The sequence below is a fragment of the Crocodylus porosus genome, unplaced genomic scaffold (assembly GCF_001723895.1).
Source record: "Crocodylus porosus isolate Cpor-Errol unplaced genomic scaffold, CroPor_comp1, whole genome shotgun sequence".
Lineage (NCBI taxonomy): Eukaryota > Metazoa > Chordata > Crocodylia > Crocodylidae > Crocodylus > Crocodylus porosus.
The window spans coordinates 160204177-160222118 of NW_017728886.1; the positions used below are offsets into that span (position 1 = coordinate 160204177).

General features: G+C 40.9%; 1 protein-coding gene across 25 annotated transcripts in view; it reads left to right on the top strand.

Moving 5' to 3' along the window:
- LOC109316110 overlaps positions 1-17942 on the top strand; it is a 396050-nt gene that overhangs the window by 146292 nt on the left and 231816 nt on the right. For 2 of the 25 annotated variants that reach the window (XM_019544082.1, XM_019544088.1), the window contains 2 exons: positions 14818-14870; positions 17499-17600. The exons of 22 other annotated variants lie outside the window; for them this stretch is intronic. The gene's annotated coding sequence lies outside the window, so the exon portion shown is untranslated. The remainder of the gene's footprint in view (positions 1-14817; positions 14871-17498; positions 17601-17942) is intronic. One more of the 25 variants, XM_019544097.1, reaches the window with a different exon arrangement.

Consider the following 17942-nt stretch of genomic DNA (forward strand, 5'->3'; position numbering starts at 1 on the left):
GGTATTCAAGAGAAGGTTGGATGTGTATCTAGCTGGGGTAATGTAGGCCCAGCACTCTTTCCTGCTTATGCAGGGGGTCGGACTCGATGATCCATTGAGGTCCCTTCCGACCCTAGCATCTATGAATCTATGAACTGTATGGAGCTGCTTTTGCTGCCAAGGCACAGACTTCACAGGGTGAGGGTGCAATTATAGTACCCCTGCTAAGTTAGCACCTGCGGTGGTGCCCCACTTCTCCCTGCCCCCCTGTTATGCAACTGTGTGGAAAATAGTTTGTTTTTTTTAAATGAACATGACTCTTACCATTTACAGTGTCAAAGAAGCCATTGACCTTATCATTCAGGCTTCTTGCATTTTTGAGAGGTGGCTAGAGAAATGGCAAAAAGCATAAAAATGGTCATTTTCATTGAATTATATTCTAATTGGGCATTTGAAGCACAGCTATTTAATGTTTCCTTGCTGAAATTTGTTATCTTTCTGGAATTGGAGTCTTCTAGTTATTCCAAGTCACTAGTCCATAGGGTGTGTATTTGGTGTATTCCAAACACGTATTTCAATCTTCTAGCTTTCACCTAAAGGTACTTTCTGTACACCTCTGCTCCACCAAACATTAATTGTCATTTTTGGGGTAGGGGTGAAGTGCCCCTCCCCCTTCCTACCTTTCAAGATTAAGTTTTTAATCATTTCACATGGCAGTGCTTCTCTCAATAAGTTTACTGCCAATCACAGTTTATTTCATCCTGAATAATGTAATCATACTGAAAAGGACACCTGCAGAAATTCAGTCTGGAAAAAGTCTTAAGTTTTACCTTTGTGACATGGAAAGATGTATTCCATCTCTCTCCAGAGTCTTGCTCAGATTGATCAAAACAACTGGGTAAATGCTGTAACTTCCTGGGTATCAAGCAAGCAAGCAAAAAACTGTACCCCCCCCCCCATTTTATCTTTGTCAGTACACTATTCACTGGAGGAGGCCTGTGGAAATCCCAGGGTCTTAAAAGATCACCAGACATTTTTTAAATAGCTTTTACACTCCCAGAATGCCAGCTACTTCACTGAATAATTCAAAGAGTGTGTGAAGTAGAAGTTAGAAGGCTTTACAAAAGTCTGAATGTGGAAATCAGTGGTGCTCAATCTCTGGCCCCGCTCTGGTGTGGGAGGATGCTGGCTCAGGGCTCCCTGCTCTGCCGTCCTGTCCCGGAAGCTTCACTCTGGCCATGCTGCCATGGCAAGGTTTCTCCTGCCCACCTGGCAGCAGCAAGGGGCACAACTCTGAGCCACTGCTGCTGGGTGGGCAGGGGGTGCTTTGCCATGGTGCCATGGCTGGCGCAAGGCTCCTGGGGGTAGGAAAGCAGGGAGGGGGAGCCCCAAGCCTGCATCCTTCCCCCCCAATCACAAATCTGGGGGGCATGTGCACTGGGGAGTGCGTGCAGTGACAGGGAGCTACCCACCTCCTTCTCCCCCCTGCTGCCTGGACAAGCCACCCGTGTCTCCCTCTTGCTCCCTGGCCAGGCATTGTGGCTGGCCACACGTTCCTGCCCTGGGCCCCATGTACTGCCTTATCTGGGCAGTGCTCCCCAGCCCCAGCTGCCAAAGCTGCCCCACTTATCCCTTCACTGTGGGGGCCTCAATCTGTGTGTCCCCTCCCCCCCCCACACCCATGGACTTACCTGCAGGCAGCTGGGGAAGCTGCTCTCCCCTGCTGCCTGGAGCTATATTTCTGGCCATGTGGATATGCGTGCGCACCTCCTGCATCCTGCTCCCTGCAGCCCCTTGCAGGCTGATACTCTGCCAGCCTGCAAGGGGAAACCTGTTATATCTTGCATTTTTCTGTGGTGAATGGAAAACCTGGATACTGTACAGTACTGTAAATCTGAGACAGAAGCTGTCCCAGAGTCATGTAGCCCAGGATCAGGACTCAATGGTCCTATTTCAGGATTGTCCTCCCCAGTTAGGGACAGGTGGCCATCCTAAACATGCTTCCTCCTCCTCATTGAGGCTGGATCAGGGCTGGGCACCACCATTCCTCACCACAAGGCCAGGCTGGGGCCAGACCAAGCCCCTTGCCACTGTTGCTGGATCAGGTTTAGGCTGCTGCCCCCCCCGGTCTCTTCTGGGCAGCTGGATGGGGCCCTGACAGGTCAGGCCCACGGAGGGATCAGCCACTGCCATCTAGCCTGGTGGCCAAAAGGTCATTGGTATAAGTCAGTTGATCATCTTGTATTCTTGCAGTGTTTTTCCGGGTTTTGAGAGCTTTTGGGGTAAGAGTAAAAGATGACTTTCCTCCTTTGCTGCAGTTTCTTCAGCCTAGTGTTCAGCAGAGATCCATTTTGTCAAGTTAATTCCTAGGTCAAACTGACTCATCCTCTGTGAACTCTGGTGTCAATAATTTATGGTCTTGACTAATTTAATTGGAAATGCACGTTTTATATGATGCTCTTAGAAGGCCTGATTTGGAAGAGTGCAAATCATAGAGAATAGAAGCAGGAGTAATAAAAAAGGTATATAGAATGGAAGATCAGTTGCCGTTGTCTACATCTGAAACTATTGGCTGCTTGGCTACCAAGATTGCTGTTTTGGCCTGATGGGTGGGCTCTTATCTTTCTCTTCTTTTTAGAGAAAAGGGCACATGGACTGGTTGTGGAGGGCCCTAGCAACTTTGAATGTTCTCTAGTACCAAAGTACACTGTATGTAGTTTATAATTTAAGTTGGATGTCACAAATGTAAATTGTTACAGTTTTTAATCAGTCTATCCTGAGCATTAGGACAGGAAATGGCAGCTTGAGTACAAAAAAATCAGTGCCTTTCTTTCCCTTTTCAGTTTGTTTCATCGTCCATGCAGACCAATATGCCTTCTTAAAGTTTTGACTGTGATCCGGGTGATCAGAATGGTAGAGTTTAACTATAATTTACTTTGACCTTGTGATTTATAACCCAAAAATGGGTCACAAGAAAATTTCAAAGGATTGTGAGCTGCAGGTTGAGAAACACTGATTCTAGGAAAGCGCCGAGACTGCGGCAGGGCAGAGTGGCAGGGGGCAGGGGCAGGGGAGAGCTGCAAGGCTGGGCAGGGTGCTCGCAGGGGCTGGGTGGCCCAGAGCCGCTGCTTGGGGGGCAGAAATGGGCTGTGACCAGGCTGCTGCTTGGTGCTGCAGCACCAGCCCAGGGTGTGGGTTGCGACAGGCCTCCCCTGCTTCTCCCTCCAGCTTGCTCCACTGCCTGCATGAGCTGGAGCTACCACAGCCACTACATGCCAGCCCAAGTCGGACAGGGGCAGCTGGGGGCCCCTCTGGCAGGGCTGGGGGGCGTAGGAGGCTGTGGGTTGGGACTGAGGGGCGGCAGGGCTAGGGGTGAGGCAGGGGTTCATGTTGGGAGTGAGAAGCTCTAGCGGGGTGGGGGAAGGTGAGGGCTGGGGTGGGGAGTGAGGGATACCAGCAGGGACCAGGGACTGTGGGTTGTGCGCTGGCAGGGTCGGGACAGGCCATGAATCTTTGCAAATGTATCCTGGTAGGAAAAAGGTTGAAAACCACTGATTTATAACACCTCCAGCAGCTGCAGAGGTGACCAAAACCAGGTGTTAAAGTACAAAACTGGGAGATCTCATTTTTATTTGTAGACCTGCATTTGAACTTGTTTTGTTTTATATGGACTTGTAGGCTAGGTACAGACATTATACCTATCTCCCTTTAAGCAGGCAGAAAGTGCTTTAAAGCCATAATTGAACAGATATTCACAGATCTTAGAGCACTTTAAAATGGTGGATCGCGTTCTAAGTTAAAACCCACGATGGATGAAGTATTAGATTAAAACGTTTTTTTTCAGAGTGCTTTATTGAATGTCTGTGCCAGATTTCATCAAGGGTTATGTTAGAGCATGATCCCCACCATCTCAGGTGGTATTGCACAGGGCTGTGCTCTAGTTCTGGGGAGAGCTCCTCTGTGGTGATGTTTGGTCCTCAGAGTTGCAAATCTCAAGAAAAATGCACTCTATGCCTAGGCATGAGCTGACACATGGCGCAGAAAACTTTGAAGGAAGCGGGAGTGCAAAACTCTAGAACTCTTCGTTCAGAGGTGATACCTTTTATTAGACCAACTAAGAAATGGCAAAATAATTATCTTTTTCTGCAAGCTTTTGGGCAAACACATCCTTCCTCAGGCTTAGGGAAAATTAAAGATGGTAAAAAGTCTCCGTAGGTAGAAAATAAACGTCATTTTTACAGGGAGGAAGCTGAAGGTGGAAGTCTGTTCCTCTGGGTCCATGAGTGTCTGTGTGAGTTGCTCCTTGATGTGCAGATAAGGCAGGATTCCTTCTCTGGTGGTGTCAGATAGCAGAAAGGCAGGGGAGGTGTAGAAATCTTTCTTGTTCAGCAGTGAAGTTACACTAGACCTCAGTTATATGGCTTACTAGAAAAGTCAGCTATGTACTTTTTGTTTGTTTGTTTTTAACAGATCCCTTTCTTGGTATTATACTATGGTTATTTCCAACTGTTAAACAACAGTGTTTTTGATAGTGGCTCTGGGTCATTTTGCTGTCTAGGACATTATCAGGGTGCAAGGAAAGATATATATTTGAATAAAATGTATCTAACAGCAGAGCAGAGCTCCCTGCTTTAGTACTGAGCCATACAGTGCAAGTAAAATGAGATGTTTCTGATTAAATAACACTGGTATATAGTATTGGCGAATAAAACCTGTGTGTTTGCATTACACATTCTGTCTTTTAAGTCTGCTTATTAGCTTTATATTTACATTGCACTCTGTTCTACTTTGAGTCACATTAATTATAAGGTGGTACATACAATCAGACTCTTTATGCAGGGGCTTTGCACAAGCAGAAAAATAGGAACCTTGAAAAAAATAGGAAACTGCTTCCAAAGTTTGCTGTGTCCAGAACTTTTTTTTTAATTTGCTGAGCATGTTAGTGAGACTAAAACATCAGTCTGAGAGCTGTCAGTCTGGCTTGAAGCCAGCATGTTGAACTCCATCATCTTTGCAGCTGGCCAAGTTTCACTACAGCATGTTGCCGATTTTACTTTATGATGCAGCAAGAGAGGTCTTAGTATTACAGAAATGGCTAGAAGGCTGAGTTTTAAATTTTTTTGTTAAAACAAAACAAAACACTTTGAGTGGGTAGTTCATTAAGCTGGTGGTACATTTGTGGAAAAGTGGATGATGAGCCCCCCTTCAGTAAAACACAATAATGCCCTCCCCAAACCCTAATATCCTCTTGGAAAGGATATTATTATTATTAACTGCTGCTAATCTAGAGAAAATTGCTCTAATGCCTCCCCTGTTGCAGAGATCACTTTGCGGCAATAGCAAAATGCTAAGACTACAACTTCAGTGAAAGACTGTAACGACAGATATAGACCATGACAATTACAGATGTGAAAGTTCTTTGACTTTTGCTCTGCCCCTCAGGCCAGCTGCAAAAGCCTGGGTGTCTCTGACTGGGGAGTCATGACCTTTACTGATCTAACTGAACTGTTCACACTGCACCTGCCTATGATTATGTATCATGCTAGTAAACAATGGGCCTTCTCACTCCTTTAAAAAGGTTTTCTCCAAAACACATCAGAGGAGATGGTGGTGGAGGAAGCAGCAAATTGCTTCATTTATTCAGATGGTTTAAAATATCTAGATGGAAATAACAATTGCATTCATTTGTTCAGTAATAACAAAAGCCTTGACCCGGGGTTGACCCAACATGCTTTTCTTTCCCTTGTTTCTGTATTCCACAGCCAAGGAAGAGAGCTGATCTGAAGCTCTGTCCTGTCTACAGGCTTGCAGGAAACAGTGACACTAGTTCCAGCCATTCTCCCCCGCTTTCCACTTATTGTTTCAGGATTTGTCAGAGAACATGCTGAGATGAGAGGCTGTATTTTTTTTGTCAGGTTGATGCTGAATGGAAGCAGTTGCTTTATTTAGAAGTGAGTAGGGAAGAAAAATGCTGGCTTAGGGTTAACACCCTCTTGGGGTTTACCTATAAATATGAAATGGTGTAAGAACATCAGACCCAAATGGAGCTTTCTTATTGGCTGCTGGTGATGTCATACGTGTGTCATTCTACCCAGTAAATGAACAGATCTGTTTTCCTTATTTGTATGTATAAATTCCATTTCATAAGAGGATGTTTCTGTGTGATTATTGCACTTCTCAGGTGGTGAAGCCATTTAGGCCTTTGTTTTGAGACTGGCAGTAACTTGCCTTTCATCTATAAATGTATGTGTGTCCTTTTTGTGTGTGTATGTGGGTTTTTTTTTAAAGTACGTAGATGCTAGTTATTGATGTCTCCAAGCATTAAATGCTAGTGTAATAAATTGCAGCTCTGAGCCTTTCAGTTGCACAAGGCCATCACCACAGGCTTTGAGAATGAGATTGTATGTTTGGAAAGGTAGGTGGGAAGGGCTTATTGGACTGAATAAAGAGCAGCTTTGCAGAAAGGGTCTAGTTTCATCTTCCCCTGCCTCCTAGATTCAGGGCAGAGCATGAGCTCTACAGTGATTTCCTACCCAGCACAGGCGAAGCACTACAGAATCTTGTGCCTTATAGCTGTTTTAATGTCACATAGTGTACATGTCTTCATCATGGATATGGCACCCTTGCACTGTTCCAGGTAGTGGGGAGTGCAGGTCCCCACACAAAAAGGAGATTTGCCACAAATGGAAAAATGTTAATTTTTCATTTTGAAGTGTTGGGTGTTGTTGTTTTTTTTCTCCCTGCCCCCCTCCCCCCCCCACTCCCCCGAGTCCTTCGACTTTCATTAACGCAAGAGTGTTGTTGTTATTACTGGAAATGGAGAAATACTTTGTATAGAAAAAAAGATTTATTTTAAAAAGCTGTAGAATTATCATTATGAGTAAAGAATTGTAGAATATGGGGGCTAGAACACTTTCTTTTTTTCCCCATTTTTAATAACAAACATACATTCATAGTTATCACCTGACTATAGATTTCTATTGATCTTTCACTCTGTAGTCCCTTGCTTGGTTCCAGGGAGCTGCCAGGCCACTTCTATCCCTTTTACATGACTGTTCAAGAATATGTAAAATGTTATCATTTTACAGATTGCTTATTGGGATTAGCAAAATTCCAAGCAAGCAGGTGGTCTGACATCTTTAGAAACATTGAATGTATTGTTAGGTCTTATCAGCCCAGGCATCGCTCAGTTTCAAGTGGCTGATTCTGTGGACTACAGGCCGTTTGCTGGGTCAAAAGAAAAAAGATTAATGCTTGTCATTACAAAATATAATGGGTTCATAGGAGATATTCTGTGTTTCAGGTTAGATCCACCCCTCTGACAGGCTGTAATTATATGTGAGGTGAAACCAGAACTGATCTAAACATGCATAAGAATTTCAGACACAGCTTTTTGCAGGTGGTGACTTGGACAAGGTTAGCAACCTAAATCAATATTATTGCTTATTCAGTCTGTGAGGAAAGGCACTGCTCTGCTGCCCTCTCTGCCTCCTTTTTCCTTTCTACTCCTCCTCCTGCTTGATCTTGTGAAAGCTGTTTCAGACTGAGCAAGAAAGGCTATCACTCACTAACAGGATACTTAATCCCACGCAGGTGCAGTTTGAGTAACTACACAGGGCCTCAAGGTCATGTTGGCTGCAAAGTCGATTGGACCCAAGCGTTTGCAGATGGTCTGAGTAGGAGGAGTAAGATTCCATAAAGTTTCTCATCTGTAGCTTCCATGCTCTTCTCTCCCATCTCCTCCCTCTCCCCCCTTCTCTTTAGGTTCTCTCGCAGGGGTCTAACACAGTACTACAGCGGTTCTGGAAGCAGAAGTAAATATCACTTTGAAACCAAGCACTTAAGAATTGTTTATATTTTTCATAGAAAAATGTAGTTGATTAAAAGCAAGCAGAAGACAGGTAGGCACATATTCTTTCATTGATGTTGGTGGTCTAAGTTTAAAGCCAGTTCTTATATTTGCTTCCTCCCTCTATGCTCTGTGATTTTAAGACATAAAAAAACACACACAAAAGCAGGATGTTGCCATTAGCTGTTTCTCTGCTCCAAATACAGCATTTATACTTCTTAAGTGTAGAGTCTGCCAGACCTCTTTACCTCATTCCAGTCCCAGTCCCATTGCTAAGCTCAAATATTGGCTCTTTGAAATGTTATTTTTATTAATTTTCTTATACTAAAGACAGTGTTTCCCCTCTGGAATTAGTTTGCCAAAGATTCCAGTGACTCTTAAGCTGCCATGTTTCTTTTTTTCTTAGGAATGTAAGGGGTGAAATCTTTGTCAGTAATATATTTTGAAAGAGCAGATTTAGGACAAAGATAAATGATGAAGGATCATTATGAGAGATGGCTGACCAGTGAATAAAGAATCCTAGCATCCTTTTTAGTTCCAACTTAATATTTTTTATCAAGAAAACTACATTGGTTTTTGGGGCAGAAAATGTCTAACCTCAGAATTGCTGGTAAGAACTGCTTTTTCCCTTGTGGGCTTGGAGGCTGGAAGCATGGAATTCCACAAATATATTCTGAACATGAGCACAGCACTATATTTAGGATCCGGCACTTTGTGGTAGAAGACTACGTATGGCATATGAGCGCCCACTTATGAACTAAGAATACACATTGCAGCCCAGTTTGTCTTTGACTGATGTCATGCTTAAGAGTGCAGTGCTAAAACATAGCTTGAATTCCTGTTTTTGGATTCTCTCTACAGTAAAAAAAAATAAAAAATAATCCCAGATTTTGATTAATCTTGTTACCTGAACCTGGTCAGCTGCTGCCAGCATATGAGAATATAGGAACAATTTAAAAGTTTTCTCCATAATGCATAGGATTTGTTTAAAAAAAATTCTTAAACCAAGCCACCTTTACAGATGACAACTAGGCTCTTGCTTAAACCTTGCTTAAAAAAGAAGTAAAAATTAACTGGACTGTGGTTGTAAAATACATCCATTACTGTAGGGACTTCTTTTGCTTGGCAATTTTCTTCTGCCATATGAAGAACACAAGAGGAGTATAAATAAAAGCAATCATGATTTTTTTTGTTTTGTCGTGTTTTTAAAAGGAAAAATAAGCCAGCATTTTCCACTTCAACAAGGCTTTTGTTGACAATCTTGAGAACTGTCAAATTTAATGGAGAAATTTTAATTGCCCTATCAGCTAGGAAAGAAGTCACTTCGCAGCCTGAAATGTGAACGTGGAGAGTCGTCACATTCTTGGCTTTTCTGAATGGAAGTGCTTAAAATACAAAGTGGTTGGAGAGTAGCAGCTTCAGCCTCGCTTATGAGCAGGACACTATGTGCCATTCTTGAACTTCCTGTGTCTGTGCCCCAGCATATTACGGTACAGCAAGAGGAAATGCTCAGCTTTGTGAAATTCTTGTCATGTTCCGTCTTCCGTAGCCCTTCATAAGGCTGGAGTCCATTGATTACGGGTAGGTAGGGAAAAGGGTAGTAAACCTTCGGGCCAGATTGCTTACTAGGTTTTGGTCTCTCACACTTGTAACAGCCTTTACTAAAGTTAAAATACAGAATAAAGGAGGAGACAAAGGATTTTGCAGAGATCAGGGCACTGAACAAGGACTTGGGTCTGAGACCCATGTTAGATTCCCTGGTCTGTAACAGATGCCTGGTTTGACCTTGCTGGGTTTTGATTGTAGCCATGCTGGTCTAAGGACATAGGCAGGCAAGGTTCTGAGTAGATGTGATCTCTTTTATTAGACCAGCTGAGTAGTTAGAAAAAGTTCTTAGCAAGTTTTCAGGTGCAGTCACCTTTTTTTAGGCATAGATAGACTGTGTGCCTCAGTTCCCCATCTGTGTAATGGAATTAATCTGCCTTTCTTTACCTGGGTGTTGTGACAGAATCAGATACTACAGTAACTGGAGCAATACAAATACTTGAGAGAGAGAGAGAAAGATAGATAGGAGAGGCCAGGATACAAATTAATCTAATCAATTGTTGTGAAATTTTATACTGAATTTTTTTTAAAATTACATAATGAATATCTATTATGTACATTGATACATAATTTTAGATGTGCCACTGGAGACTGCTTTCTTATTATTTCAACTATCCTGAGGGGTTTTTCCCTTCAATAACTTAGAGAACAAGCTCTCCTTACAGAATATTTATAGGATACCAAGATTAGGTGTCTTAGTCTTATTTCACTTCCATGCTTCAAAGGAACCAGGTTTGGATTTAGAACAATGGAGTAATGGATTCCTAATTCCTCTCCACTTGAAAATGTTAGGTTTAAAAGAAGAGAAAATATTTTGTTTGTTGATGCTCTTCATTTTTTCAGTGCTGCAGCCAGCAGCGCTCTCCAGCATGTTTGCTCTTTAAGAGAAGGCTGTAAGCTAAATAACCAAGAGCTTTCGAAAATGAGGCCAGATTAAAGTGAGAGGATTGGGTTGTGTTTTTTTTTCCCACTCTGCTGAAAAATAATGTGCCTGCTCTTCAGATTGTCCATCCCAAAGACAAGAGCATGGTTATATGGCTTCTGGGTTTTTATGTAAGATCACTCGGTGACAAATGCTGGAAACTGGCCTTACAGTCTGCCAGTCAGCTGTCCTGTTTGTTTTTTATAACAATCCATCAACAGGCCAGAGGTAGTCATTATGCCATCAAGCATTTACACTGAGCCCAGCAGCCTAAATGAGCAGAAACAGTGTTTTAGAACTGTTTTTTTTTTTTTCCCTTCAGCAGTACCAAATTTTGTTCTAATATTAGCAGTACTCATGTCTGAAAGCATCTTACTAATGTAGTCAAGTAAAAACTTTGGAGAAGCTACCAAATACCAAAATGGAATAGATGAAAGTCTTAAAGATGGAAGATGGCAAAGAGGAAGGAAAATCATAGAATCGTAGAAGTCGGGTCGGAAGGGACCTTGTAGATCTTCAAGGTGTGGTTTCATTCATTAGTAAACCACATTGGTTTACAAAGATCCAGTGACAGTGATGCCCATGTTGCTAAACCATAGTTTTAAAAACACCTCCCCTCCAGTCCATTTTGTACCACTGTGTGCTGTGTTTTTAGTTACCATAGAGCAGTCTATATGCTTGAATTGTGTGTATGCTGGTGTTGATGGTGGTATTACCTGAGGTGTTTGTAAATGCAAGAGAAAGGAAGGTGTTTGCTCTGTGGAATACAATATGCTGGAATATGACAGATTTTTTTTTCAACCATAATATTTTGGGGATGTGATAGTATATCACAGAGAGAATTAATTAGGTAGGAGTTTTTCCTAACACCTGGAGCTCATGCTGTTGCTACTTCTGCTGTTGGCTAGCTGTTGTTTTTCATAAATCACCCTGTCAGGAAAAAAAATTAAATCAAGTGAAACTATGGAAAAAAAGAAGTCATGGCTAGGGAGGAGGAAATCTACATCTAAATATTTAACTACCACCCAACAAGTTCAGAATCCTCAAGAATTTCCATTTTCCTTGGCTTGTTTCCTTGGCTGTTAGCTTGGAAAAGAAACTTGCCTAGATGATTATATTTAAAAAAAATAATTTCATTTTATTTTCTGGATATTGAAAAAAGTAATAAAGGAACTAAACCGGAAATGTGTCCTGTCATGTGGCTTATGGTTCCATCTCTGGCCTTAATACAGGCCTTTCATCCACCCCAGGGACCTACTCTAATGCATACAAATGAGGCCTTTCAAGACCAGTCTTTGATAGGGTTATTTTCTCTCAATTTCATTTTAATCATGCCAACTCTCATTTGACATTTGGTTTGCACAAGTAACTTTACAAGTTCTGTGGAGCTATTGTTTCTAGCACAGTTATTAAACAATGACGGAGGATTGGAAAGGGAGGAAGGAATCATACCTCCCACACAAACAGATGCCTCTTTCAGTCTATGTGCAATAATACTGCATTACCATTTCACATACTTTTTCCAACTGACATAGACCACACAGTTTCTGAGAACAACTCCAAAGTCCTGTGGGTCCTCTTCTGTAGCCCGTAATGAGTAGCATTAACAAGTAGTGTCAGTATGTTGAACAATGGTGGAACCAGGGCCTAAGAAAGGAATGAAATGAAGCTTGTGTTGCCGTGCTCTGTTTTAATTTTTTCAGCAGTTGTTATTTACAAACTCATGCATTAGTGTTTATAGTGTAAGTGTCTTTAAGAAAACCTTTTGATTAAACTTGACTGGTTCATCTTGTTCTTAAATTCCTTTTGAAGAAGATAAAAATAGATCTCAAGGACCACCATGTCTTTCCCAGGGGAATTCTGTATTTTCACTTCAAGGCTTGCATTGACAGAGTCCATTCTTAAGCAACAAAACCAAATTAAGAAACAGCCCAGATATCTTCCCAGTATTTCAGGATAGTTGGTTGGAAAGTCATTTCTTCTGAAATGTAGGCAGAAAGATTTTGTTTGACATTTCTTGCAAGTATCTTGAGTTTCCAGGTGCACTGTATGTACCTGGGAGAATATAAGCATGAATTCACTAACTTCTTTACTGAGTGAACCAAGATGATTTTTTGCTTGTATATAGAAAATGCACCTGAATTGCTTTAAGAGTGGAGCGTGAGCCCTTGTTTTTTAATTTTGTTATGCATGAAAGAAAGGAGGAATGCTGTTAGGATAAACATCTGGTTTTAGCAAATCATTTGTGTAAGTGGTAGGAGATGGTCATCTACTGAAAATACATTATGCTCCTGTGTTTATCAATCAGTTATGTATATCTTCTGTGTTGGCTGAGTTGGGTAGCATTGTTCTTCTACACCGCATGGGATGAATTAAGAAAAGAGTGTCTTGTGTTTCACCTTCAAATCCCTCTTCAGGGATTATACGAACAGGTCATATACGAACTGAGTCAGAAAAACTAATTCCACTTGTACCAGTCTACATGGAGGGCTGATTCCTTTCAGACTCTGCTTTGGCTTGAACTGCAGCATTTTGTCAAACTGTAAAATTCCTTCATGTTGGTGCAGAACAGAGCTCCTCTCCCCATATGGTGTCTGATTACAGGATATTTTATGAAGTCACTTTAGAAGAAAAAGGTACCAAAGGGATGGTTAGCTCCACAAATTCTTTTGATCAAGGCCAGGATTTATCTAAATCCTGGGCTTTAGAGGTCATGAAATGGAGGCAGTGGCACTTCACTGATCTTTTGTCTTGGAAGCTTATGTTTTCGACTAGTATTATTCACCCAAAAAACCCCAACCTACTTCATTCCTACCTGTAATCATCAAAATTGTACATCTGTTTCAGCAATTGTAGTCTGGCAACTTTTGTAAGATTTTAAGACAGATTCCTCCCCCTTTTCTAGGCTCCCAGGAATAGCACCACAATGTTTATTCAGGGTTGATTTGAAATTTACAGCAGTCTTTCTACTTATCTCCTAATCTTGGGTGTGATGCTCTCACAGGTCTTTAGTGAGATGCTTTAAGAGCTAATTTACCATAACATTTTTATTTTTCCTTTTTCCAGTGGAAGTTGTTTTTTTTTTTTTAAATTTATTTGTGAAGGCTGCTGTCGTGCCTTTAGGGAACTGTAGTAAGAAACGGTTCTAATTTCTAAATCCTGGCCAGACTAGACCTTTCAGAATGCATCTTAATCTTTCTTCTTGAGAGGGGCAGTAGTCCACTACAGGTGATATAATCAAGCTGTGGGGAATGGCCTGCAGCTCTGAAGAGGCAATAGGACAACATTTCAAAGAAACCTATTTTATTTTTTTTATGCACGATACTGGGTTTTTGGTTTTTTTTTTTTTTTTTTTTTTTTTTTTTTTTTAGTTTTATTTTAGAAGAAGTGAAAGAAATTCACAAAAATGGATACTTCTCAAGAAAAGCATTGCTTAGTCAAATACACAATTTTACATCAAAAGTGGCATTGTTTTTTACCATTTCTCTTAGTATAACCTGTTTTATCCTATATATTTTTATTAATGTTTGGGAGGAATTCTTTTTATCACATGATTTCTCTATGCTGTGCAATCATTGCTAACCTTTTTAAAAAAAGACTTTCTCCTTGTTTTTCCTGGTCTGTCTAAAATTCTGAAGACTGCAGTAGCCAAAGTATGATTGGAGGAATTGTCAAATTTTCCATGATGTGTACATGGCAATTGGCAGATAGCTTAGAGAATTCTCCCTTGCATACTGTATTAGGCTATTAAATTATTTTTCCGTGTTGCAATTATGATTGTGTCCTAGTTCAAACGCATAGCAAAGAGGTAGTCTCTGCTGCTAAGAAACACTTCTTAGTCCTGATTCTTGATTTGGTTGGTCCAGCAGACCAGTCATTTTGGTAGTAAAATTAATTTAGCGTTCACTGGCTACATTTTTTGTATTTTTGTACTAAAAGCTATTTCTTACTCGTCCTACTGAAAATTCCCTAGATTATATTATATATATATATATATATATATATTTTTTTAAAGTAACTTTTATTTCACAGTTTTTTTCTGTTGGCTTATTTATTGCTTATCAGGGAGTTTGCACTAAGACAGTGGTTCCCAAACTCTGACAGGTTGTGCACCACCAATTTAAAATGATACAACCTTAAGTACCAGCAGCAAATTTTTGTCATATAAAGTAATCATAATAAATCTGTTAACATGTACCACTGACAGGTTGTCTACATACTGCTGGTGATACCCATACCACAGATTGGGAACTGCTGCACTAAAAATTAGTATGGAAAAGGCCCTTGATGGGTCATGTGTAGCTAAGCAGTATTCCTTTGTTTTAAGCTTTCAGCTCTGTAAGGGAAGAAAAATTAAAGTCCTTGCTTGTTTTGACGTACTGAAAAAATTATGAAAATACTTCTATTAATGTTTGACTTTTAATCATAGACTTTTCTTTCTCTCAAAATGGCCTTGCCTTAGCTGGGAGAAGAGCTTTTACACAAGGACATTTCCCATGCGATAAGGTACCCAAGGTATGTTGTATGAATGGAGGGATATGTCTGTGCTCTGATTTGTAAATATTTTCTCACTAATGAATGAGCAAATAATGCCCATCGTGTGAATCGTATCCTCCCACAGCGATATCTCAAAAACAGCATTGTGGGGTGAGAAGGGGAACGAAAGGGTGGGGGAAGGACTCAGAGTAGCTTCTGCTAGACTTTTCCTGGGATCTCCTTGTGGGTGTCTGTGGCTCACTTTCAGAACTTCTGGATTTGGAGAGATTTGTAGGTGGCCAGGATAATCTGTTACCAGCTCCCTGATACTACAGCTCCTTTGGGGTCATGTCATTTTTCCAAGGGATACCCAACTGAAGGCTGCTACTAGCATCTGCCCCTTCTTTGAGCAGAATTTTTAAGTAGAAGGAAGCAATGGGAAAACAGATGGAGGCTTTTCTGTCTGGCCACAAGTTCTTGACCACATGCAGGGCTGCTAGGGAGACCTTGCTTATCCAGCAGCTTATATTGTATGGGTGAAACCCACATGTGGGAGGTCTTCTGTTTTTTTTTTAAGTACCTTTGTAAACTAATAGAAAATCTGGATGCACTCTGAATTTCCTATTCAGGGTAGGGCTGGGAGGCTAGGAACTTTGCAGTGCAACAAGGCACAGATGTGGAGAAAGTATTTTATTCTCTTTTAATTGCATTATAGTAGAAACTAAGGGCCCCAGTTGGAACTGTACCCTAATTTTCTTGGATGTTGTACAGGTACATAGAAAAAGATAGCTCCCTTTCCCAAAACACTTACAGCTTCCCTTAAGATGAAACATGACCAGTGGAAGTAGCTAACAGATGGAGAGAGGTGGGATGGTATCAGTAAAGGGAAAGGGTTGTTGCAGCACTAATTAAATGCATAGCTTTCTGAGCATTTCAAAAGCTATAAATATGTAGCAGCCCTGTATTTGCATCCGTGTGATGCTCATGGGCTCCAAAGGTTGGTTCATGTGGGGAAGAAGAATAGTGACCAAAAGATAATTTTTGGTGCTTACAGTAATTAATCTGGCAAAATTACGCAAAAGGCAAGTCTCCATATATGAAAGTATAACAACAACTTCTCTAGTCATAAGTTGCAGATAAAATAATCATGTTTTATTTATTGCAGAAGTCAGTTCCATAGGCAGAAGATGGCAGACTGTCTTTCTACACAGTATTTCTGGTAGTCTGTATCAGCAGGAAGGAAATGAAAAGCTTTATTCATTATGGACCTGATTCAAAGCTCAGAAAGGCCTATGTGGTAGAGGCCTTTCCATTGACTTTAGTAAGATTTGGATTGTGCCCTAAATGAAGGTGTCTCCAAAAAGTAGCAAAGAAACAATCAAACTGAGAAGCCAACTTCACTGATGGTTGATTTAAACTAACCAGGTGGGGTGCCAAGAACAGTGTAGCTGTGGCAGAATAGGGAACATGCGGGCTGCAAAAAAAAAAAAAAAAATCCAAAAAGTGGGTAAATGGTTCTTTGTCCATGCAGACTTCTGTGTTGTCCTGGCTACACTGGTCTATCTGTGTTTTTTCTGAATTGTCCTGCCTCTGCTGCCCAGCCGTTTCCTGGTCTCATCTTTCAGACCTATCTTCATTTCTTTTTCTATACTTATAATTCTTCCATTTCTCTGTCAGTGTTTTAGCTTTGCTTTTCAGTAAGATATATTTTGCAAGAAAAATAAAGTAGAGTTCCACTTCACTTAGTATAGTATGAGGCCTTCAACTTTTCAAAGTAAAATGGCAGGCAAATACCGCACCCAGTGGAATTGTGGCCAGTGGAGGGTCATCAGATTTGTTTTATCTTTCTTTTTCCACTGCCCACTTCATACCTTGCAGGATCAGCATAAATAAATGCTTTTTTCATGGTACCCTCTAAGGAGAGCTACTGAGCATCAGACCATTAAAGCTGTACTGTTCTTTCCAATAAATTGTTTGCAAATCCGATCAGTTTTGCTCTTGCTTAGAGCACATGGGACAGCAGTGAAAGTGGCAATGATATTGTAAACCTCTTTTGTAGCTACCTCAGCAGCAGCAGCTTAGGTTCTGGTTGTCCGAATAGCTGTGTCCTCACTGATAGAAAAATAGTGTTTTTACAACAGGATAACTAATGATCATTAATAACAGCATAGCAGAGACATAGGAGTTAAGTTTTACAGTGAGGTAAACTATGTGCAGTTAACCATAAATGATTGGTAGAGTACTGTGCTGACTTGCCTACTTATCTTGGGGTTAAACATGGACTTTGCCATGCCTGCATTTAGTTTTTTTTTCAGTTAGATAACTAAAAATGATTGCAGAGAATATTTTGCTTCAAGCTTGATTATTTCACTTTGACTTTCAGAATTTCATATTAAAATATAATAAAAAGCCCAAATGTTTTGACTTTTATGATGCAGCTCAGTTTTTAATTTTGCTAACGATATATTTTTTAATGATGTTTGCTGGCTGAGATGTCTATGGGACCAGGCAGAATTCATGGGGAGAATACCAATTTTTGCAGTTTTTCATTATATCAGCTTACATCACTGTGAAACAATAAATGTATTGAGTGCATTTCCCAGTGGTAGATCAGGGCCTCAGACCACAATGGGGAGGGATCTCACCTCCATCCATTTCTGTCACCAGCACCCCAGGCTGAACTGCTTCTCTCACCATCCAGTGCAACCTACATCTGACTGAGTAGCAGGAGGCCTGATGAAGTCACATGCGCATCACAGGAAAAGAAAGGTACTTAAATAAACAAAATAAAGAATCTAACAAGATAGATGTGTTTTTAGATGTGAGACTGTGCTAAGTTTTGTCAAGTTCATAGTTTCTGTGACCTCTTTGATTGCTGTGACAAAATTGTAGCCTTCAATAAATGCCATGTGAACTCAAAATGATAACATCCAAACAAGGATATTCAGACTTTTTTGGGTCAAATTTAAGTGAAATTGGAATGCTGGAAAAGAACTGTTCAGGTTCTTGCACTCTGTGTGCAACTAAGCAACACCTGTACAATGATAGACCTTTCAGAAGGTCTATCAGTGGATGCAAGTTCAGGCAGGGGTTAGATTTTTTTTTTTTTTT